Here is a 25,490-nt window from a genome sequence, read left to right as displayed (position 1 = left end):
GTGAAAAGAAGTTTCACTTTTACCGTGGTTTCATAAAACCACACAATCCTTTATTTATTTGAATAAAGAACTTTTAAAATTAAAAAAAAACAATATTACTAGATGAATGAATGGCCTCCAAGAAAATATTTAAATAATTTTTACAAAAGTATTTTATAAGTTCTTGTTATGTCTTTTACGATGATATGCCATTGCTTTGAAAACAGTATGACGCGTAACGATTTTATAACTCTTTTAATTTTTAAATAGACAATGGATACATTATCATTAAAAGGGTACAAATCCTTTTGTAATACAATAAGAATAAATTCAATTGGCGAAATGAAACATAATAGAAAAGTAAGAAGTAAAACTGAATATAAAATGTTAAATAAAGATGCAAAAAAAATAAAGTGATCGTTAATTTAAATTTTATTTTGCAGTGATCATCACTGTGTATTTTGCAGTGATCAATTTATTTGCTGGTAGTGAATGGCGGCCTTCGATGTTGAACCAAGAGACGTTAAGTTTGTATTTGTTTTATTTTTAATTATTTCTCTGTTTTAAAATCTATTAGGGAGTATTTTTTGTAATTATTATGTTCACCATCATTCTCATATATTATTCCCTCCCTGCGTCGTAATCCTAAGTACTGAGGGTCGTGACCACCCCTCTGTATCACTTTCTCACGTATGATCGCTCTCCATCTATTCCTGTCTCTGGCGGTGTGAAAGGCATTGTGAACCGTAGAGTCGAGGGCGGAGCGGATCTGATCGGACCATCGTATTTGACTGCGTCCACGAGGCCTCTTCCCATCTATTTTGCCGACCACAATGAGCCTCTCAAGGTTTCCATCGTCCTTCCTTGCGATGTGACCGAAGTATTCTAAAACTCTGCGCAGACATTCGGAAGACAATCGCGAGGAGATCCTGAGTTCACGCAGTATGGAGAGATTAGATCGAAATGCTGTCCAGGGGATACGGAGCATCTTTCTCCAGCACCACATCTCAAAGGCGTCAATGCGTTTGCGGTCTGCAGCTTTCAGTGTCCAAGTCTCAGCGCCGTACGAAAATATTAAGAAGACTAGGGTCCGTACCAGTTTGGTCTTAGTTTTTACGGAAATGTTGCGATCATACATATACATCGACATATATTATTAAAGAACACTAAATTGTAACTTTAGATGTGGAAAAATTAATTGAAAAAATAATAACTTAATAAATATGTTTTTAATCTAACAAACCATAGTAGTTCAAAAAAACTATATCCACCCTATTTTGAAATAAAAAATTAACATCAATTTCTGCCTCAAAGACAAGATAGATGAAAATTATATAAATTAACAAAAGTCTTATTTTGCAAATTGAAAAATAAAATATTATTTTATTAAATTAATGTATTGTTTTCAATAAATCTACGAAGTCGCTCCCAAATCAGTCGGTTACAAACAAATATAAATACAGGTGAAGCTAATAAATAGGGTGTAAAAAGATATGTAAACACATTAGCAGTGAAAAATTCATCACGATGAGAATGCGAGGCACAATGCACAGTTTATGCTGACTTTATCCGAAAACGTTACATAACCGATCATGACAGCTCAGTCTTACAAAAGCGCCATAATGCACAGTGCTAAGCGCGGCTTAAACACTTTTCTCCTCAAATATTTCTACCTTTTAGACACCAAAACCAACAATAATAATTTTACTCAAAAACACCATAATATCAAGTTTTATTCAGTGCAATATCATCTTCTTTTGACTGAAATTTTTTAAACAAGCGAGAAAAATGTTATCTTCGTTTTTATCAGAACGCGAGAGTCGTGATGAAATGAGAAAATTTCTTATTCCATTCAACTGGAAAAAAGTCTTTATAAACGAACTATTCTCTTTAATGTGTTGTTACAAAACTTTACCAATATCTAAACAGTGATAGAAACCTTTATTGTGATTCAATCATTGTTTTACCAAACTTTTGTATTACAATTAGGCGCCTTATTTCGCACATTTATTGGATAAAAGTGTTAGCGTTGTAGGGAATAGGGACTTAGTTATTTACGACAACATTTTTCTTTAATTTATAATCATGGTTGTGTGTGAAAGTTAAACGGCAAGTGATTCAGGTATAGCTATTGGTTTATTTTTCATGCTATTTAATGGTTAAGGTTTGTAGGTGTCCAGTTAGTAGTAAAACGAACATACAATCATAAAATCAGCTCGAATATGTCTTGTTGCATCAAGGCATCCAGAATACCTCGCCAAAAGTATGCCTTTCGCACCAGACAAAGTTTAGCAACAAAACATGAATAAATAAATTATGTAAAGAAAGATTTTCTATCAGACCAAATTGTGAATCTAAACCAATCCCGGATTAACTTAATTATGCCCTAAAAGTTCCAGCAAGATCCATTCAGCAGCTTAGAAGTTCAGTGACATACATACGTACAGGAGATTTGTGTCATTTAACAGTACGCAGATTGATACTGCGCAATACCTTAATGTCACTAAACTCATGTAGTCAATGAATTGAATATTACTAACAACTTAAAACAAAAGTGTGAGCATAAATCTAAAGTATAATAAGCTCCCGGTTCCAGTGTTTGTGTACCTTTGGGAAATCAGAATTTCATTACAAATTGCGTGTGAATTATTATTTGTAACCACAGAGCTACAGCGTTATTTGTAGCCACAGCTACAGCGTTATTTGTAGCCACAGCTTCATCGTAGCACACAATGAATTATAACGAGGGCTCTAATTACATTTACTACAAGGTTCTTCTTTGGATGCTAATTTTTTTTTTTATGGAATAGGAGGACAAACGAGCGTACGGGTCACCTGGTGTTAAGTGATCACCGCCGCCCACACTATCCTGCAACACCAGAGGAATCACAAGAGCGTTGCCGGCCTTTAAGGAAGGTGTACGCGCTTTTCTTGAAGGTACCCATGTCGTTTCGTCCCGGAAACACCGCACAAGGAAGCTCATTCCACAGCTTCGTGGTACGAGGAAGAAAGCTCCTTGAAAACCGCACTGTGGAGGACCGCCACACATCCAGATGGTGGGGATGATATCGTCACTTGTGGCGTGTCGTGCGAAGGTGAAATTCGGCGGCAGGAATCAGGTTGAACAGCTCTTCGGAACACTCCCCGTGATAAATGCGGTAGAAGACACACAATGAAGCGACGTCTCTACGCAACGCCAAGTGATCCAGCCGTTCACAGAGTACTGGGTCCCCGACAATTCAAGCTGCTCTGCGTTGCACGCAGTCAAATGGATCGAGCTGATATTGGGGTGCGCCAGACCAGAGATGACAGCAATACTCCATGTGAGGCCAGACCTGCGCTTTGTAGAGCGCTAGAATGTGGGCCGGCTTGAAGTATTGCCGTGCTCTATTTATGACGCCCAGTTTCTTTGAAGCCAGTTTGGCTTTGCCCTCCAGATGGCCACAGAATTGGCAATTGCTCGAGATTTCGAGACCCAGTATTCCGATACTAGGCGAGGCTTTAAGGGAAGTGTTCTCGAAGAGCGGTGATACGGCAAATGGGGTTTTTTTAGTGGTAAACGCGCAAAATCGCCCTAGAAGACTCAATCTTCTGGGGGTTAAATTGGACAAGGTTCAACTTACCCCATTCCGTAACCTTCTCAAAAGAGGACTTGATAGAAGACACAAGCTTCTCCCGGCACTGATCGACGTTTTCCCGAGAGAGACCTGCATAGCCCGTGTGTACGGCATCACCAGTGCTGTCGTCTGCATAGCAATGCATGTTGGCGGTGTCCAACATATCATTGATATGCAGAAGAAACAGCGTGGGAGATAGCACACAGCCTTGGGGCACTCCAGCGTTCACGGGCTTGGGATTCGAGCAATAACCGTCGACAACGACCTGTTTGCTGCGCCAAGTGAGGAAGCTGGAGGTCCACTTGCATATGCTCTCGGGAAGCCCAAATGATGGAAGTTTTGCGAGGAGCGCCTTGTGCCATACACGATCAAAGGCCTTCGCTATATCCAGACCAACTGCCAGGCCTTCCCCCTTGCTTTCAATAGCCGCCGCCCATCTATGTGTTAGGTATACCAGAAGATCACCAGTCGACCGACCATGGCGAAAGCCGTACTGCCGGTCGTTGATCAACTGGTGACCCTCAAGGTATACCAAGAGCTGGCGGTTAATTATGCTCTCCATGATTTTGGAGAGTAGGGAGGTAATAGCAATTGGCCTGTAGTTTGCCGGATCCGAACTGTCTCCTTTTTTTGGGATCGGATGGACAAGGGCTGACTTCCATGAATCAGGGACTACGCCTTTTGAATAAGAGTGCCGGAATAAACGCGTTAGCACCGGCGTCAACTCAGGGGTACACGTTCTAAGCACGATTGGAGAAATGCCATCCGGCCCGCTCGACTTCCTGACGTCCAACGAAAACAGAGCTCGCCTAACAGTTTTCTGTCGGAACTGTACTTCAGGCATGGAGCTCTGACACCGCGGGATGGTCGGCGGTGTTTTTCCGTTGTCGTCAATAGTCGAGTTGGAGGCAAAAAGAGTGCACAGGAGATCGGCTTTCTCTTTTGCCGTATGGGCCAGGGTGTCATTCCTGATGTGCAACGGCGGCATCGACGGCTGGTTGAAGTTACCAAGAGCAGCTTTCGACAACGACCAGAACTTACGTGTTCCGGTCGGGTAACTGGAAAGCTGCTCGCCAATTTTGACGACGTGCTTCGAATTCGCACGGGCGATTTGCCACTTAAAAAATCTGGAAGCACGGTTATATTTCCTCTTCAGAACTTTGCAGTTCGGATCCTTTGAGCCCGGCGCCGCAACCCAAGTTCGATACGCCTGTTTTTTGCAGTCAGATGCTGCTTTAACTGACGCATCGAACCAGGGCTGTGATCTGCCACCGATCGGTACTACAGAGCTTGGTATAAAAATATCCATGCCCTGCAGTATCACATCGGCTACTGCAACGACGCAGGCATTAGGATCATCCGAAGGGAAACAAACCGTGCCCCAAGGGTAGGATGCAAAAAAGGAACGCATCCTATCCCAATCTGCTGACTTGTAGTGCCAAACACGGCGGTTTGCTGGTGGTCTGCGACGTTGGCGTCGGATAGGCACTACACTACACCAGGCAATGGTCGGACGTTCCGAGAGGGGCGTCGACAGAGACCTGGTAACCATCGGGATGTGTAGTCAGCAGAAGATCTAATAAGGACGGCATGTGGCTATTCACATCCGGGAGCCGCGTCGGCGACTCAACCAATTGGGACAGACCATACCCCAATGCAAAATTATGCACAGATCGCCCTGCGTAGTCTGTGGTACGTGATCCAAGCCATTCGGCATTGTGCCCGTTGAAATCATCCAAGACTCCGATTTCAGCGGAGGGGATCTGAGCAAGCACGTCATCAAATGCCGCTTGAACGTAGCCCATGAGGTGATCCGTTTCTGCGTTACCACTATGGGACCTGTAGACACGCATAGGTGTGGACGCGGTCCTCTAAATCTACGCGGAGCCAGAGAGTAGACAGGTCCCTACCCTCAAAATTGCCGAGACGGCGACAGCAGATATCCTCCCTAACGTACACACAAACCCTGAGCCATGAAATTATGCTCAATTTTGTACCCGGGGTACGTTAAATATGACGTATCGCTAGGTCGAGATATCTGCGTCTCCGTAAGGAAACACAAGGCCGGCTGCGCCGTCTCAAGGTGGTGGTGGACGGTGTTTAAGTTGGAGTGAATTCCCCGGATGTTACAAAAGTCCACATTAAGCGTGGAGCGGGGTGCCGTGGTGTTGCTGCCCTGTTTGTCCTGTGACATACGCGGTACTGTGCCCTCCCCAGAATACGAGGGGCAGCCCGAGCGCGTATGCTCGGGGAGGGATTCTCCGGCTCTACAAGAGCCGGTACCCTCCTGGGGTAATTTCTCTTTAAATACCGCTCTCATATTTTGTTGGGGGGGGAAGGACGGGGGGGGGAATGGCCTCCGGTCCTCGACACTAACCTATGCGAAACATAGCGGCACTAGGCCGCTACTTCACGCCGGTATTCTGTGCGAGTGTGGTAAGTAACCCGGACGAGTCTGGCCCGATTGTGCTGACGTCATAAGACAGCAGTGTGACTCTCCCACTTTCAAAAAGCCCGTAGTCGCCTCTTACGACGCCCTTGGACCTGGGACTACCCTATTCTTTTTACGCCCCGGGGCAGCACAGGGCACACAATTTTTTATTAATCTGAAAAAGCGGCCAAGTACGAGTAGGACTCGCCCATGAAGTGTTCCTTAGAAGCAAGTAACATAATATAAAAGTTCTTTAATAATAATAACAATATTTGAGTTCATTGAATGAAAGGTAAATTGCAGTTTACTATTTATGACATATTAAAAAAACTACTTATTAGATCTCGTTCAAACTAATTTTCGATGGAAGTTTGCATGGTAATGTACATCATATATTTTTTTAGTTTTATTATTCTTTTAGTTTTGAAGTAACAGGGGGGGAACATTTTACCACTTTAGAAGTGTCTCTCGCGCAAATTATTCAGTTTATAAAAAAATAATATTAGAAACCTCAACATCATTTTCAACCAACTTCAAAAAATGAGGAAGTTCTCAATTTGTCGGTATTTTTTTTATGATTGTAACTTCAAAACTTTCCACTGTCATCCAAGATAGGTTTGTAACTACATACATAGTTATAGGTGAGATGTGCTTGAGTCGTGAGGAGGCGAGAGGCGAGAGCGGTTCACGGCCGAAGGACACCGATTCCAAAAATAACAGTAATCGTAACTAGAATTAGATAAATATATTAGATTGTATAAAAATACGCAAAAATTTTTATACTTTTTAGTGCACATTATAACTATTGTTTTGGAATAGTGTTTTTGAAGTCGGTTGTTTTTTTTTTGTTAATTTTTTTTTTAACGTATGTGTTTGATGACAAAAAATTTTGATTTTCAGTTTCTAAGTATGGAGGGAACCCCCAAAATTTATTGTTTTTTTTTCTATTTTTGTTAAAAAAAACCTTATACGATTCCCAGAGTACTAGATCTATTCTTAAAAATTTTTAACATTATGTTTCTTATAGTTTCTATGTTATTATTTATGTACCTAATTTCTGAACAGTAGTACCAAATTTCATCTTTTAAAAGTAAATAAGTTAATGGAACCTTTAATAAAACAAAAATCTGGGCTGCTGAAAATCAGCGCTGTGTTGTTATTATACCAACGTAGCATGACGCTGAGTCAGCTCCTTTTAATAACAATAACTGCTACACAGTACTTTTAAATTAAGATAATTCCTATAATATTATAGCTAATCAGTTGATGGGTTTTATTTTCAGAATTGCAAAAGGGTTCAAGAATCCTTTAAGCCTTATGCATCTTTACACATGTCTTATTCGCAGTGTCTTAGAATATGGTTCTCCTGTTTGGTCCCCTTACCAAAAAACTACGCTGACACCATCGAGTCTGTCCAAAGACGATGCCTGCGAAGACTTTTATTGAAATTTAACAGAAAACTTGTCAATTTCTCTTATGAAGATAAACTTAAATATTTTAAACTTGATCCTCTATGCTTGCGTCGTGTGCTGCTTGACACGATGCTACTTCATAAAATAGTTAGTAATAATCAAACTGATACTTCATTATTACCAAAAATAAATTTCAAATGTAAAATCCCTAAACGTACAGTTTGTACCAACAACATATTTAAAGATAATCGTAGCCGTACTAACCTAGCATATCACTCCTGCATCAATCGTATTTGTCGCCAATTTAATACAGTTTCTCAAAATAATCAGCAACTCAATTTATTTAATTCCACATCAAACTGCTTTCGTCATAATGTCATTGACTCCCTGCGTAAGGGAGCTAATTTGTAGAAATTACTATTATTTTTGTTACACTACTTTAAATAATCTGTATGTCTCTAAATCTTTTGTACATGCCAGTTATTGATATTTTTGCTATGTGTCTTTTCGTTTTAAGTCTCCTTGTTGATATTTTTACATTTGTGCATAAATATTGTTGGTTTGTCGAATAAAGTAAAATAAAAAAAGTTAAAATTATACATATACTTGATTTTTTTTGTCCTTTGTATTATTTTTATGTTATTAGTTCTTTTTTTTTACCTCTGTAAGTTCTTTTTTACTTTTATTATTCTGTGTGGTTTGTGTTTGCTATTAATAAAGTTTTCATTCATTCATTCAATTTTAACGTGGACGTGTCAAGCTCAGTGATGATCCCCGTCAAGGTCGTCCAAAAACTGCAGTCATCAAAGAAAACGTTGATGCTGTGCGTGAACTGTGATTGAGGAAGATCGACATGTGACATACCGCGAAATTCAGGCAACTTAAGACATTGGCATGAATCAAATACAAATAATCTTGAAGAATTAGGTGTAAGAAAGTTGTTTTCCCGAAGGATACCGCATTTGCTCTGTGAAGAGCAAAAAGCGGCTCGCGTTACTTGGTGCGTCAGAACTCTCGAAAGATTCCACGCAGGATCCTCAAATGCTGTATACAACATTGTATCAGGTGACGAATCCTGGATATACACGTACGAACCCGAAACAAAAACCCAATCACGAGTTTGGGTGTTCGAAAATGAGTTAAAGCCAACAAGAATTGTTCGTTCACGGAGTGTTGCAAGAAAAATGGTGGCCACGTTTGTCTCGAAAACCGGCCATGTTGCGACTATTCCTCTTGAGGTACAAAGAACGGTTAATGCAGAATAGTATGCTAGCATTTGTTTGCCACAGGTCGTTTCTGAACTCCGTAAAGAGAACTGTAACCGCCGCATCATCCTCCATCACGACAATGCGAGTTCTCACATCGCGCACAGAACAAAAGAGTTTTTAGAGCAAGAAAACATAGAATTATTAGGCCATCCGACGTACAGCCCCGACTTAAGCCCTAATGATTTCTATACTTTCCCTAAAGTAAAGAATAAATTGCGTGGTCAGAGATTTTCATCACCTGAAGAAGCTGTGGACGCCTTCAAAACGGCCATTTTGGAGACCCCAACTTCCGAATGGAATGGTTGCTTCAATGATTGATTCCATCGTATGGGAAAATGTGTCAAATTTCGCGGAGAATACTTCGAAAAGCAATAAATACATTTTTAAATAGTAATGTTGTGTCACTTCCTTGATTCCCGAAATTTTCAGTGCCGCCCTCGTACTCTTGGTACACTTCCCCATAATGATAGTTTTGATTTCATGTAATCATATTGAGAATTACAAATATTTTAGTTATTTAAGCGTAAAGCTTTGTTTTATTTTGAATATAACAATGACACGTGTGCTAAAGATGCATTTATAATCAGGAGATTATGCACTCCATAATTTTTATTATTATTATTTGGATAGATATGATATATGATATATATATAGACACCTCCAACATGCATTGCTATGCAGATGACAGCACTGGTGATGCCGTATACACGGGCCATGCAGGTCTCTCTCGCGAAATCGTCGACCATTGCCGGGAGAAACTTGTGTCTTCTACCGAGTCCTCTCTCGAGAAGGTCGTGGAATGGGGTAAATTGGGCCTTGTCCAATTGAACCCCCAGAAGACTCAAGTTTGCGCGTTTACCACTAAAAAAACACAATTTGTCGTATCACCGCTCTTCGAGAACACTTCTCTTAAAGCCGCGCCTACTATCGGAATACTGGGTCTCGAAATCTCGAGCGATTGCCAATTCCGTGGCCATCTGGAGGGCAAAGCCAAATTGGCTTCGAAGAAGCTGGGCGTCATCAATAGAGCACGGCAATACTTCAAGCCGGCCCACATTCTAGCGCTCTACAAAGCGCAGGTCCGGCCACACATGGAGTATTGCTGTCATCTCTAGTCTGGTGCACCCCAGTATCTGCTCGATCCATTTGACCGCGTGCAACGTAGAGCAGCTCGAATTGTCGGGAACTCAGTGCTCTGTGAACGGCTGGATCACTTGGCGTTGCGTAGAGACGTCGCTTCATTGTGTGTATTCTACCGCATTTATCACGGGGAGAGTTCCGAAGAGCTGTTTAACCTGATTCCTGCCGCCGAATTTCACCTTCGCACGACATGCCACAAATTAGGATATCATCCCCACCATCTGGTTGTGTGGCGGTCCTCCACAGTGCGGTTTTCAAGAAGCTTTCTCCCTCGTACTACAAAGCTGTGGAATGAGCTTCCTTGTGCGGTGTTTCCGGGACGATACGACATGGGTACCTTCAAAAAAAGCGCGTACACCTTCCTTAAAGGCCGGCAACGCTCTTGTGATTCCTCTGGTGTTGAGTAACATGAACGAAATCGGGACAGAAAACAGTTATGCTACCACTATAGACTGTTCAAATCTATCTTCTGTTCTAATATTCTTGATATGAAATGAAATAAAATGAAATGAAAAATGTTTACTTGAATCGTATAGTACACATCATATACAAATAACTTAAAATTAAACTTATAAAGGAGACAAACAATAATAATAATATATCATAACTTAGAGACACAAATTTGGGTAAATATTTGAGATTACTTAAACAAAATTCTGCAGAACCAACATAAAATGAATCTATATCAATCTAAGGATGTTTAGCAGTCAAAATTGGAATAAGTATTTCGTGAATCGATATATTATGTATAAACAGGTGATTCTCAGATTACGTAGGATTACTTGCTTGGGACGTATTCCGTTTCAATATAATCACGTATTTATGACGTGAATCGTCTTTGGCGTGAGTCGTCAATTTTCGTGTTACTTGATACGTGAAGATTACGTCGCTAATGATGTTAGTAACATGTAGGTAGCTAATAACTTTGTGTAACCAGATATCGTAGTTTGTGCTCTATTTTCCGATCTAAAGAAGTATTTATTACTATTATTATAAATGTGCCGGCTAATTCGTCCGCGTGGAGTTAGTTGTCAGAGCCTATTGACATTATCAGGTTACTAACAAAAATTTTGAATGTAAAAAGTGTCAAGTAATGGCTTCTATCTGATGAGCACACAAACGAATAAACAGACAAAAATAAAAATAAAATTTCTTTAACAAATATCTAGCGACTATAATATTGTACTGTTATATTTGCACAATAATTGAAGGTTGATAAATTCAAAGACTAACATTTTGTTATATTATATATATATTATCGGCAATCTATATAATTCAGGCATTCTATGCAATACCTAGGCAATGTATAGGAACACCTGGTGCGTTTAGACATTGTATATAATATTAACTCATAGGGATTCTATAGAATACCTGATGGTCTACCGGCAATATGAAAAATAGAAAAATTTTACATTCAGTACTAATACTTTAAGAATTAACAGTCATTTTCTTTCAGTGTATACAATAGTCAACACTCCTTAATTTTTGCTCTTGAATGGACGTATGGATGGATTAGTTGTAAGTAGCGGGGAAAAATGAAAATCTTCTGCAGCACAAAAATGGTATTGACATCGGCTGCAATGCCCCTACTATATCTTCTTACTACTGTGAAAATAATTAGCGATTTATGGTTGGCCGTAATTATAACAGTTAATTGTCTGATATTTTTAAGCGCGTATGTTGCAGAACTAAATCTATTAACCAAACCTTCAATGTGTGGTAGAACTGCGGCGAATGGCAATCAGATCTGTGAAAACATTTTAAAATGTTCGGTCGTAAGACGACATTCTCAATATATCATTGTTATGTATGTACTATATGGGCACAAAAACATGTAAGTTCTCTATAATATGTGATAATTATAATATCGACACTTAGAACAAACGTAAAATTGATATGCCTACTACTCGGTTAAGTTTGTAAGGCTTTTGTTGGGCGATGATCCCAGAAAATGTTCATAAAAAAATATGTTACGAAATACAAAGGAACTGTTACTGTAACACAAATGACTTTTTTAATGATATCACAGATTGGGAATGGAGTGACCACCCTCAGGCTGCTTAATAATTAGTTTTATTGTAACGAAAATCGACGAAAACGAATCTTTGGGGCCGGCCATTGTCCAGCAGTGGGCGCCTTGCGGCTGATATGATGATGATGATGATTATAACGAAATTTTTTGAAAAGCAAAAAAAGTCCGCTGAGTTTCTTGCACCTTTTCTTCTAATCAGGTCTGAGACATAATCTTTTCGAATAGTGGTAGTTTTTGACGAAAAAGTGTTTGGAAATCCTATTTTGTATAAAAGTACTTGAATTTAGTTTCAATTTGAATTTTGAAGAAATATTTAACATGTTACGTCGTTCAAAATTTAGTTTAACGAAAACTACTAAACTTTGAATAATTGAACAATAAGAATAAACAAAGGAAGCAAGTTGTTGTGCTGTCAGGCGATGCACAATGCAAAATGGTAAATTAATTTATGTGTAGACGTTCCCTCAGGACTTTTCAAGTCGTATTATAAATGTCAGTGAAACATACAAATTTGCATAGCTTTCTAGAGTTATTTATCTGCATAAATGCGAATTCATTGGTTAGGTATTTCGAATGTCACGCATAGATTTTTAAGCGGCATATCGCTAGTGCGAAGTCAAAGCACGTCGTCAAAACCGGCGAGCAGCTTTCCAGCTACCCGACCAGAACACGCAAGTTCTGGTTGTTGTCGAAAGCTGCTCTTGGTAACTTCAACCAGCCGTCCATGCCGCCGTTGCACATGAGGAATGACACCCTGGCCCGTACGGCAAAAGAGAAAGCCGATCTCCTGTGCGCTCTTTTCGCCTCCAACTCGACTCTTGACGACAACGGAAAAACACCGCCAACCATCCCGCGGTGTCAGAGCTCTATGCCTGAAGTACAGTTCAGACAGAAAACTGTTAGGCGAGCTATGTTTTCGTTGGACGTCAGGAAGTCGAGCGGGCCGGATGGCATTTCTTCAATCGTGCTTTGAACGTGTGCCCCTGAGTTGACGCCGGTGCTAACGCGTTTATTCCGGCACTCTTATTCCAAAGGCGTAGTCCCTGACTCATGGAAGTCAGCCCTTGTCCATCCGATCCAAAAAAAAATGAGACAGTTCGGATCCGGCAAACTACAGGCCTATTGCTATCACCTCCCTGCTCTCGAAAATCATGGAGAGCATAATTAGCCGTCAGCTTTTAGTATACCTAGAGGGTCACCAGTTGATCAACGACCGACAAAATGGCTTTCGCCATGGTCGGTCGGCAGGCATCTTCTGGTATACCTAACACATAGATGGGCGGCGGCTATTGAGAGCAAGGGGGAAGGCCTAGCAGTTAGCCTGGATATAGCGAAGGCCTTTGATCGTGTATGGCACAAGGCGCTCCTCTCAAAACTTCCATCATTTGGGCTTCCCGAGAGCTTATGCAAGTGGACCTCCAGCTTCCTCACTGGGATACAAGTCGTTGTCGACGGTTTTTGCTCGAATCCCAAGCCCGTGAACGCTGGAGTGCCCCAAGGCTGTGTGCTATCTCCCACGCTGTTTCTTCTGCATATCAATGATATGTTGGACACCTCCAACATACATTGCTATGCACACGACAGCACTGGTGATGCCGTATACACGGGCTGTGCAAGTCTCTCTCGGGAAAACGTCGACCAGTGCCGGGAGAAACTTGTGTCTTCTATCGAGTCCTCTCTCGAGAAGGTCGCGGAATGGGGTAAATTGAACTTAGTCCAATTCAACCCCCAGAAGACTCAAGTTTGCGCGTTTACCATTAAAAAATCCCCATTTGCCGTATCACCGCTCTTCGACAACACTTCCCTAAAAGCCTCGCCTAGTATCGGAATACTGGGTCTCGAAATCTCGAGCGATTGCCAATTCCGTGGCCATCTGGAGGGCAAAGCCAAATCGGCAAGCAAGCCGGCCCTCCTCCGGTCGGTGGTCCTCCACAGTGCGGTTTTCAAGGAGCTTTCTTCCACGTACTACAAAGCTGTGGAATGAGCTTCCTTGTGCGGTGTTTCCGGGACGATACGACATGCGTACCTTCAAACAAAGCGCGTACACCTTCCTTAAAGACCGGCAACGCTCTTGTGATTCCTCTGGTGTTGCAAGAGAATGTGGGCGACGGTGATCACTTAACCCCAGGTGACCCGTACGCTCGTTTGTTCTCCTTGTCCATAAAAAAAAATCGTCCATGTATTTTGGTACAAATTCAATGTGCGTATAATGAAAAGAGAATATTGTTTCATTTACATTATATCCAACTTGAAAAGTCGACACTGTTACTCTATAGGTAACTCACGTGTACCGAAGACTAATGCTTGACGTATCTCTGTAGCAGAACATTGTCAGAGTCCGGAAATTTTCGTTATCACAACAAGCTTGTTTGCACAATTTTTTACAGAACATTGAACATTCCTCAAACGTTTCACTATTTGAGAGAGCAAAATGGATACTGTCATTTTCTCGGTACTTTTAATATCAGCTGAGCTAATAAATTATTTTATTTCACTCTTATAATAAAAATAAGTCAAAATCTATTTAAACTTGATTTATTAGCAGTTAATAGTTACGCAATTCTGAAAAAAAATAGGTATAATTGGCACATTGCTACAACAATTATTATTCTTTTAGCAATGTGCCAATTATACCAGCAAAAAAACTTATATTATTTTATTTTTATAACAATTAGGGACAAGACGATCAGGACGTTCAGCTGATAGTAATTGATACGCCCTGCCCATCACAATGCAGTGCTGCTTAGGATTCTTTAAACCCAATAGTTCTGAGCGGCACTTCAATTGCGCTCGTCACCTTGAAGGATAAGATGGTCTCATTTAAACGATTTGATATGTTTTTAAAGTGACAGCCCTCACTTCTGAGATTAATTACACAAATATAAAGTTTCATTTGCCTCGTTATTTTATGATCAACCTATATCTCAAACTCAATCTACACCCACAAAATCTAAAGCTCAGTGAATATAGAAGTTTTTTCTTTGAAAATCATAGCAACTCTACATTTATAAAGATATATCAAGTACTTCGCGATTTTTGTATACGACAGATTCATTTTTTTATGACAATAAGGGACCAGACGAGCAGGACGTTCAGCTGATGGGAATTGATACGCCCTGTCAATTACAATTTAGTGCCGCTCAGGATTCTTGAAAAACCCAAAAATTCTGAGTGGCACTACAACTGCTCTCGTCATCTTAAGGCATAAGATGTTACGTCTCATTTGCCCAGTAATTTCACTAGCTACGGCGCCCTTCAGACCGAAACACAGTAATACTTACACATTACTGCTTTATGGTAGAAATAAGCGCCGTTGTTGTACCCATAATCTAGCCGGCATCCTGCGCAAAGGATCCTCCTACTGATAACACAGTGATACAGGATGCTTTTCAAATTCCAGCTTGGGACGTCAACATTAGCTGTGTTGAAGGACACATTTTCATTGTTAAAGTGAACTGAGACATTATCACAGTATATATATATCAGCTAGAGCAGTCTGGAAACTACGTAAAAATGTCTCAAAAAGGCCATTTAGTGGACATCGCAATGCTGTCAATAGCGTGAGTCCTGCGCGTGATGCGTTGAGAGCTGCGATTGTGTGCGTGGGTTGCTTCGAACGTTTGTACGAAGTTTCCATTCTGCTTTAGCTGATATATTATATACTGTGACATAATAATCAGTTGGGGAGCTAGTGGGTTTTGTGATCGTAAACTAAAATTAAAAAAATCGATTGGCTAACAACATTCAATCAACCATCAAATTTAGCTGAAATGTGGAATATATAAATTATAATTAATCTTATAATATTATGTAATATAATATAGTATTTATTCATAAATTTCTGTTGACTTATATTTTATGCTTATAATATATGAAATAAGATAACACATTATTAATTATGCGAAATTTAGACCTTTGAACATAGTACAATTCCGAAATGTATATTAATACTCAAATTGTACGCAGGAATTGATATTGTTAATTTATATTAATTAGTTCAGTTCAATTAGGTATGTATAAATTAAATGTATTTACACATTTAATTAAATACACAAACTTATTTGAAGTAATTAAGTCTGCTTTAACAGGAATTATGTAGAATTAGTGCTTAAAAAATTAATGAGGATATAATGTTGTTAGATACGTATTATTATAAGTGAAAGCTTTCGTCAAATCTTTATTTGATTTATAAACCTGTTAAAATTCAATCTCATTTTATGACTGAATTAAATAAAATTCTTCAAAAGACTTAAGCCAATATATAACATTATGACACGAGACAGTTATAACATGTTATCATTATTGCAAACGACAGTTCACGTCAATTTAGAGCCAAAATCGATATATTATATTCTCAAACAATTTTTGTAAGTTTTGTTAATAAATTATCTTACAAGATTGATTGATGTCAGTTCAGAATTGATTTATGGAAAAGTTTAAAATCATTTTATTAGGACTTAAGCAATCTCGTTATTTAATAGACATATCGTGAATGTGTATAATTTTTTCTAGGCCTCCGTTTTTGGGAGTCTTTAACTCTAGTATTTAGAATGACGTCAATTGGTTAACGTTCTTGCATTCTTACCTACCTAGTCCACCCGCATTTTCAGTTACATCTAAAAATGAATGAATGAATGAAAATTCTTTATTGTACTAAACATTTGAAATATACTAAAAATTTGTATGTACAAAATAATAGTTCTGGTTGCAGAATTCAGCGACCTTATCGCTATTCAGCAATCCCTTCTAGGTAAATGACTCTTTTTTTATGACGTAATATAATCTTATTAAGACTCTCAGAAAAAGATCATAAATAATTCTTCTTTTTATGAAAAAGGAGGATAAATGAGCGTACGGGTCACCTGGTGTTAAGTGATCACCGCCGCCCACATTCTCTTACAACATCAGAGGACTCAGGAGAGATGGCGGCCTTTATGGAAGGTGTACGCGCTTTTTTGGTACCTATGTCGTTTCGTCCCGGAAACATCGCTCAAGGAAGTTCATTCCACATCTTTGTAGTACGTGGAAGAAAGCTCCTTGAAAAGCGCACAGTGGAGGAATGCAACACATCCAGATGGTGGGAATGATATCCTAACTTGAGGCGTGTCGTGCGAAGGTGGAATTTGGCGACAGGAATCAGGTGAAACAGCTCTTCAGGACACCCCGTGATAAATGCGGTAAATCTTAAAATACGGCCTTGGTATGAGTTTGATATAAATCTATAATTCGCCTGGCCAGGAATGACTTTAGAGTTACGTGCCGTTTCCATGAGAAAGGTAGGCATTGTTTTCTCTAGACTCAATATCACTACTAAAACTAAGAGTCTCGATATCATTGTGTCGATTAGGTCCGTGTAGGTCTCTCAAACCTTAAGTATATTTTGTCACTGTCTTCGTCACCAAAACTTGAATTTCTCCACTGTTGTTTTTTTTTATTTAGTAATATATTTATCACTTTTTAACCAACTTCAAAAAAGGAAGAGGTTCTCAATTCGTCGGTATTGTTTTTATGTTTGTAACCTCAAAACTTTCGACTGAGTGAACCGATGTTGATAATTTTTGGAGTCGGTGTCAGCCAAGATAGGTTTGTAACTACATACATAGGTGAGTCGTGAGGAGGCGAGAGGCGAGAGCGGGTCGTGGCGTAAGGACACCGATTCCAAAATAACAATAATCGTAACTAGAATTAGATTAATTAATTAGATTATATAAAAATACGCAATTATTTTTATATTAAAATCTATTGTTTTGGAATAATGTTTGTAACGACATTAGTTGTACGACTTTACGCATAACTCCCACTAAATAAGGTATTTATTCACCAAAAAGCTCTAATGTTCTATAATCATTTATAATCTAATATCGATTGCTACGTATAAATCTAAGAAGTAAGTACTAAGAAATAAGGTCAGTTGGCATTCTGATTTTGCTATAATATATTTTCTTAATTGCTTCTCTTCATAGATGCAAAGCCCATGGATAGGTTTTCACTTTCAATCAGATCAACCACTCACACGTTTGTTATCAGTATCGTTAGTCACGTCAAAAACGACTAGATACACTTATTTTAACTCCACATAACAATTAGATTACTGATTCAGTCATCCCAATCACCGCTATTATGTGGAACATACGACCTAACCACCCAATAAATAGTATTTACAATTTCCTACAAGGAAAATCTCGATAAACCAATAAATAACTATTGGAATTTGTTGACTGTCCAATTCATAAGAAACCGGAATGGCTTACAGAACGTATTATGTCCTAGTCAGCAGCGCTTTAGTTGTTTTCCATTTGGAAAAGTATTCTATCTATTTGTATCTGGGTTGGGTGTATTATTAAAAAATTGACTGAATTTAGTGATTTAGTTCAAAAAATTACACTGAATGAGTAAATATCAAAGTTATAGACACATTTCACTATTTGTTAGCACTTTGGAAAAAGTTGATCTTTAATGAGAAGTGGTGAGAAACTCAATGTACTAAATAAACTATTAATATAACATGTACAACTCCAGCATTGAACGAATTATTTAAACAATGTCTGCAAGGTGATGAAAATTAAAGATTTGAATGTTTCTACTCCAGCAAATAAGTTAAAAAAAATAAAGATCATCTGTGACTAACGCGTGTTACATATTTAAATAAAACACTTTTTAGAGGACTAAAACGCGTGTAATTGTAACTGTTTTTACAAAAATATTTGCGTAAAAGATGCATTTTTACTATAAATCTCGCTAGCCCAACGTTCCAAGACATTTCCACTTCCAGATCTCGATTTTTGGTGGACTGCAGATGAAATGATTCAGATAGTATTTGTCATAGTTGTCATTATTAAGTTTAGCGCCATTTGTTGCCACGGAGGTGGTATTTGCTGTAGACCGATGGGCAAAATTTACTGACAGTGTTCTCTTCTTTTTTTGGTATGTGTGTATGTTTTTTTGGGTTTTAGTTTAGGGCTTATTAGATCCCAGGTGTAAGATAATATTAGACCGTCTTCTCTATTGAAATTTGGGTGTTTTTTAATATCAATAGCTTCACGTACTAGTCTTGGGTGAAATGTATTCTCTTTTACCCAAAACTTTTGGTTGGTCGAAGCGGATGTGGTGGTTTGGACAGTCTGTTATGTATTCACATACAGCTGAATTTGAGTGACTCATGTGTTTGATATCCGCAATGTGTTCTTCAAGTCGGCTTGAGATACTGCGTTTGGTTTGCCCAATGTAAGACAGGCCACAGTCGCAGTGCAGCTTATAGACACTAGAAACAGTGCCACGTCAACCAGCCTACCTGACAAACTGCAGCCTCCTCGTCCACAAAGGAACAGAGTTAAAGTGATTTGTTATTTTAAAAGACTTATTGAGTAGTTACGAGTAGTTAGTGGAATTTATGAAGATTATGTCGATTTTTAAGAAATATATAACAGTAAACTCAATATCTATCAACGAAATTACCGAAAACAGAATCCCCCAGTCACAGTAAGCAGCATACGAAGGCATCGCTTCTCTTCCCAAATTTTTAGGAAAAAGAGGCCCGCTCCATAACGCCATTATCTAAAATCTAATGTATAAATTGATAGTAATATGTGTTTAGTTGAATAAAAAAAAAGTATGTGTGTACTTATATATGCACGCAAGAGTAGTAATAAGTAATAGTTCGTTGGCGTAACAAAGCTAAAAACCTTAAAATCATTAAATTTTTATTCCTCCTGCTATTCTACGTTTGTAAAAAGAATATTATATATATTGTAAGGCTGTAAGGGCTTGAACCTTGCCTATCCTAATAATGGACGAAGAAACCAAAAAAAAAGGAATGTCGCAAACGTCAAAAAATTTTAGAAACCAACTTCACCCTGTTACTTTTGTGTTACAGTGATGCACGCGCATCTTAAAATTTCACTCTCATAATTTTTTCATAACGCGCCTAAAGAAGTATAACTTCAAAAAAGATATTTAACTTATAACAAAGAAGGCACTGGCAGACTATAAATAAACATATAAATGTTTTATTAATAATGAAACAGTATATTCACAAATAAATTGTAACGATCAGATGTTTCAATGATGTCAGACAAATCAATACTGTCTTGAGTTTCTCAATCTTAATTAATAAGAACAATCGTCACGCAATCTCGTCGCAGAATTCTACTTAGATAAATGGTCGTTCGTAATTTTCTAGATTGAATTTTTTGCCAGCTACGAATGTAAAAACAGTTAAAAGGCTCACATTTCGCTGAATTAATCAAGACTTTAAATGAAAATCAACATGGGAAATATCTTTATAAAATAGATATTTATTATACTCTTGCGGATGGAATTTCGTAAAACCCGCTTAGCTGACCTCTACTCGGCGAAAGGAATATTCGAACCAAATTTCAAGTCTCTACGCCTTATGGTTCCAGAGATAGCGTGATGAGTGACTATATACGTGGAAATCTCTTATATATGTGAAACATAATATGGTGTGGTACCCTTTATGAAGATTATTTGGACTAGCCTAGCCTCTTTTTAAATGGTATGTTTTTCCGCATCAGTATAATATTACTACTTACCTACTACTTGCCTACCAAAAAATAATCATTACCACTCAACCCACTAGCCAAATCCTTCAGAATCAGATTGTGAAAAATTTTATATGTTGCGTAGCAAAATTATTAAAACAACCTTATTTACATCAAACATTTTTAAAGGATTAAAAAGCGTGTAATTGTAACTGTGTTTTTACATTAGATTTTTGTGTAAAAGTTACATTTTTATTTTCATTTTAGTTAACCCGACGTTTCAAGACCTTTCCAGATTTCGTTTTCAGGGGAACTGCAGATGAAATGAGTCAAAGATAGTATTTGTCATAATTGTCATTATGAAGTTTAGCGGCATTTATTGCCTCGGAGGTGGTATTTGCTGTAGACTGATGGTTTTTGACAAAATTTTGCTGACAGTGTCCTCTTCTTTTTTCTGATCTCGTTTTCAGGGGGAATGCAGATGAAAAATATTTTTTTATTGTAATGTAAAAACACAGTTACAATTACACGCATTTTAATTCTTTAAAAGTGTTTAATGTAAATGTGTAATACTCGCATTAATCAAAGAAAATACTAAAAAAACATCCGTATCAGAATATTTTATACAAAATTTTTGAAAGAGTGATATTAATAATAACTATTGTATGCGTTTCTTCGTGATTACACGTATAATCAACTCCTTCGGCTTAGTTCTTGATAAGAGTAGCGAGACATTCAAATATTAAAAAAAAATCTTGTTGTTGTGTCTAATAATCTTTGCTCCAAAATAATATTTAGTGTAACTATGATACACTACTTCAACCACAGTCGCAGAGTGCGCAGTTGTTTTGTCCTTGCCTATCACCAACCGCAGTTTTTCACAGCCTGTTTCAATTTTAACTGCCAACCAAATACTGTAGTGCTGGCAATAAAATTCTATTTAATTTCATGTATATAAAAAATGGGTGTCAGATGATTCTAATTTAGTGCATAGTCAACCACAGCGAAACTATTTAATTTATTTATTTATGTAATGGTTCACCAACAGATTTACATCATAAATACAAAAGTTAAGCATAGAAATAATTTAAATTATCACTATCCTCATGTAGATCCAATTATAGGCAAACACAACTTGGTCTTTTTCATAGGAAAAACTTCTTTAGCGTCGTTGTGATTTGAAAGTCGGTGAAACGAAAAAACGAGACACATAAATTATATGATTCAACGTGGGAAAAAATGAAAAAGGAAGCATTATACTTTGTTTTGGTACCAGACGATCATAGTTGAAGAAGAGATTGTCTTATGTATGACGCGAGTTTATCTTAATACATTGCAACGTCTTGCGCACGACCTATTACTACATGAACACCAGGAGGACATAAATATGATAGCGGTGAAAGTAATGTCTTTCATAGCGGTTTAAATCATGTGTCATCCTAGCAACATGTACTAGGACTTCATATGCAGTTTAGAGGTTCATGCACAATGCACAAGGTTTCACCTCTGACATGTGTACTTTGTACGCACGCAATTTTTTGTTTTTCTTGATAGGTAATTGGTAGCCAACCCAATGTTTGCATGTTCTTTAAGCTTTATACTTTCGTTGTTACCAATCTTATTTCGTTGGCAAGAAAGCGAAATAATTAAAAAATATGATTTGAAATTTTCAGTACTCATAGTCTTGACAGAATACTTTTAGCCGAATCGCAATATTTATTTAAACATAAAATTTTATTGCATAAAAAAATACATTTCACCTGATTGGCCAATCGGTGAAGGTCGAGGATAGGCCGGGTCCTGTTGTAGAAATTTGTCTATAGAGAAGAGAACTACTATGATGATTCTTTATTCTGACACGTTTTCCATCCATAGCAACTTGTAAATTTCCAAACTTGCGAATTTGTCTTCGCTACTAATCATTTTCCACTGACCTTCGATACAACAACAATTAGTAGTAAAAATAATTAGAAAATTCACCAAAAAAAATTTAATGATATCAGTGCATGCGTCTCCAGAGTTCCAGGAAAAGGAAGGTTAAGACAAAAAAAACCACGATGTGTTTGAGCAGAAGTCTGAAGATTCAGATGAGAATAATGATATATGCTTTTCACTCTCACGTAATAATATGTATATCATGTAGTAATAAAAAAATTAAATGAATACTTTCACAACAATTTTATCCAATCATTGAGAAAGATAAAGTGTTGGCTTCATAACCGTCAGCATAGAAAAAAAATTCTTGAGTTAACCATCTTGTCTTCAGAAACATCACTTGTAATACTGCTGTTACTTAAGAATATATTCTTGTAAGAAAACTGGAATAATTTTATCCAAGTGTTGGAGTCTAAGCTTAAGTGACCCTCATATTTTACAATACCGTGGATATATATAAGACTAGCTGACCCGGCAAACGTTGTTTTGCCATATAATTTATTTTTAGGGTTCACGTATTTTACAAATATAACTACTATGAAAAAGTATTTTCATTATTTGGGTTAATATTATATAGTATATATATATGACACTCACAAAAATGTGAATTTCTATTCGTAACAAAATTTTCAAAATCAGTTTAGTGTAGATCCAGAGGTAAAGGCCGGCAATGCTCTTGTTATTCCTCTGGTGTTGCAAAAGAACATTCTCTGGGCAGCGGTGACCACTTAACACCACCTGGTGTTAAGTGGTCACCGCCACCTGGCCCGTACGCTCTTTAGTCCTCCTGTTCCATAAAAAAAGATTATCCCTTAAGAAATTATGATAATGATTTTAAATGAAGGAAAGTATTTTCTTTTTTCGTCATTTATTTTTTGTTTTTGTCAATGATTTTATATTATTCTGCGATTTTGGACGGAGACAAATCCAACAAATTAAAAATCATGAAAATCAATGCAGCCGTTCTCCAGATATAAGTGTTCGAACAACTATATTGTGTAATGTATGTTAATTTGTACTAAGAATTTTTATGATTATTTTACCAATAGGTATTATAAACGCTATAGTTTGTAAGGATAAATAGATTGGATGTATGTATGTGATGATTGATAGTAATGCAAAAGTTAAAGGTAGTTACTGCAATCTATTCCTATGTTCTCCTAAATTATGTTAAATGATTTATTTCAGTCATCATAAACATGCAGATATTGCGATTTAAAACGCCTGAGCAAGTCACGTAGAGTTGGCCTTAGGAAAAACATGGCATGCCCAAATGTATTCCTACTTCTTTTAGGGTTTGACCCTGCGATTCGGTTGTTTATCGTCATCGTCACATCTATTCAAATAATATAGTAGAGATTATCTTCTTTATGTAAGATGATTATGTAAGTGTGATTCTGATATGTAAGCTATATTATTGTAGTTTCAATAAAATCCATTTAGTAAACTTCGTGTGAAAGAGCAGCAAACACACATCGATACATCTAGGCGTCCATACATTCTTACAAACTTTCGTATTTATAATATTAGCAGATACTTTTTTGGAAAGTCAGAAGGTAGGGCTGAGATTTTCGCAAGTCCATACATCCAGACATGCGTACATTCTAACAAACTTTCGTATTTATAATATTAGTAGATACTTCTTTAGAAAGCCAGAAGGTAAGGCTGAGATTTTCACAGGTCCATACATCCATACATTCATCCAACTTTCGTATTAATAATATTAGCAGATACTTTTTTGGAAAGCCAGAAGGTAGGGCAGAGATTTTCACAGGATTGTAAGATTAAGTTTAGACTGTATCGATGTACCTATATATTATGTCTGACCTAAAAGACCTGTCATTCTCACTCTTTGCCTCAGGTGGAAATGGTATGTCCGTCACACACAATTAATTTAATATGAATGAAGCTATGCTGGGCTATGTTTTTGTATATCTTTTACTTTCTCGTGGGAACCTATCGCTTTTATGGGATTTTTAAATTTTATAATACTTACACATTGCTTTATCGGTAATATAAGGTTGACAAATTTTACTAAATTAGGTGCAGAAGTTGTTGTGTACTAAGCTATATAAGAGACTATAGTATTTTATTTTTCCCACTCGTTAGTTTTCCAGGTTGAAAGGAATCCAAAATGTTGACCGGCAATATAATTATCAAAATGCCAAATTTTATTAAATTATGTTCGTAAGTTATTGTTTACTAAGCAATATAAGATACTTTACAACTTAGTTATCCCACGGGAACTCATTATTAAATTTTCTGGGATGAAAAGTAGGTGTTTAAAGTGTTGACCGGCAACAAAATATATCAACATGCCAAATTTTATTAAATAATGTGCATAAGTTGTTGTGTACTACACTATATAAGTAAGTAGAGGTTTTAACTGTCCCACGGGAACTCTTTAATTTTCGGGGATGAAAAGTATCTAAGATGTTCACCGGCAATATAAGGTATCAACATGCCAAATTTTGTGCATATGTTGTAATGTACTTCGCAATATAAGTAAGTAGAGGTTTGTAACTGTCCCACGGGAACTCTTTAATTTTTCGGGATAAAAAGTATCTAAGATGTTGACAGGCAATATAAGGTATCAATATGCCATATTTTATTAAATTATGTACATACGTTTGTGTGTACTACGCTATTTTAGTAAGTAGAGATTTTTACCTATCCCACGGGAACTCTTTAATTTTCCGGGATGAAAAGTATTTAAGATGTTGACAGGGGAAGTAAAGTATCATCATGCAAAATTTCAATTGAATCGGTCCAATCGCTTCAGAGATTAGCTCGTACAAACAAACAGAGAAATAAGAAATTAAAAAAAAAAATCGGGACTTGTTCTATTTCTCTTCTTACATCCCCCTGACTCGCTTTTGATCATTTTTTTCTTTGTTTAGAAATTTGATCTCTACAGATTTATTATAAGTATTGCTTCCGACGTAATTTCTAATTTTAATTTTTTTTTTATATATTATGCAATTTCTTAGGTGAACCGTAGCGCACCGATCACCAACTAGCTAGGATATATTTTATTGTATCTCCTATAGTCAAATTTTTAATATAGCTGCACTTTTGAGCTCCCGAAGCAGTGTGCTAACAGAGAGACAAAACTTCACGTGAGGCTGTAGAAGAGGGTTGTCTAAAGCGTAGGTTTTACTACACATAAAGAGTA

General features: G+C 37.5%; 1 long non-coding RNA gene across 1 annotated transcript in view; it reads left to right on the top strand.

Annotated features, from left to right (window-relative positions):
* The first annotated feature begins 9,587 nt into the window (after window positions 1-9,587).
* Window positions 9,588-25,490, top strand: part of LOC126970345 (uncharacterized) — a 126,114-nt gene continuing 110,211 nt past the window's right edge. Inside the window, exon 1 of the long non-coding RNA XR_007730611.1 lies at window positions 9,588-9,786. This is a non-coding gene — a long non-coding RNA (uncharacterized LOC126970345). The remainder of the gene's footprint in view (window positions 9,787-25,490) is intronic.

Source organism: Leptidea sinapis, chromosome 20 (genome assembly GCF_905404315.1).
Source record: "Leptidea sinapis chromosome 20, ilLepSina1.1, whole genome shotgun sequence".
Taxonomy (NCBI): Eukaryota; Metazoa; Arthropoda; class Insecta; order Lepidoptera; family Pieridae; genus Leptidea; species Leptidea sinapis.
This window is presented reverse-complemented; position numbering and strand designations above follow the sequence as displayed.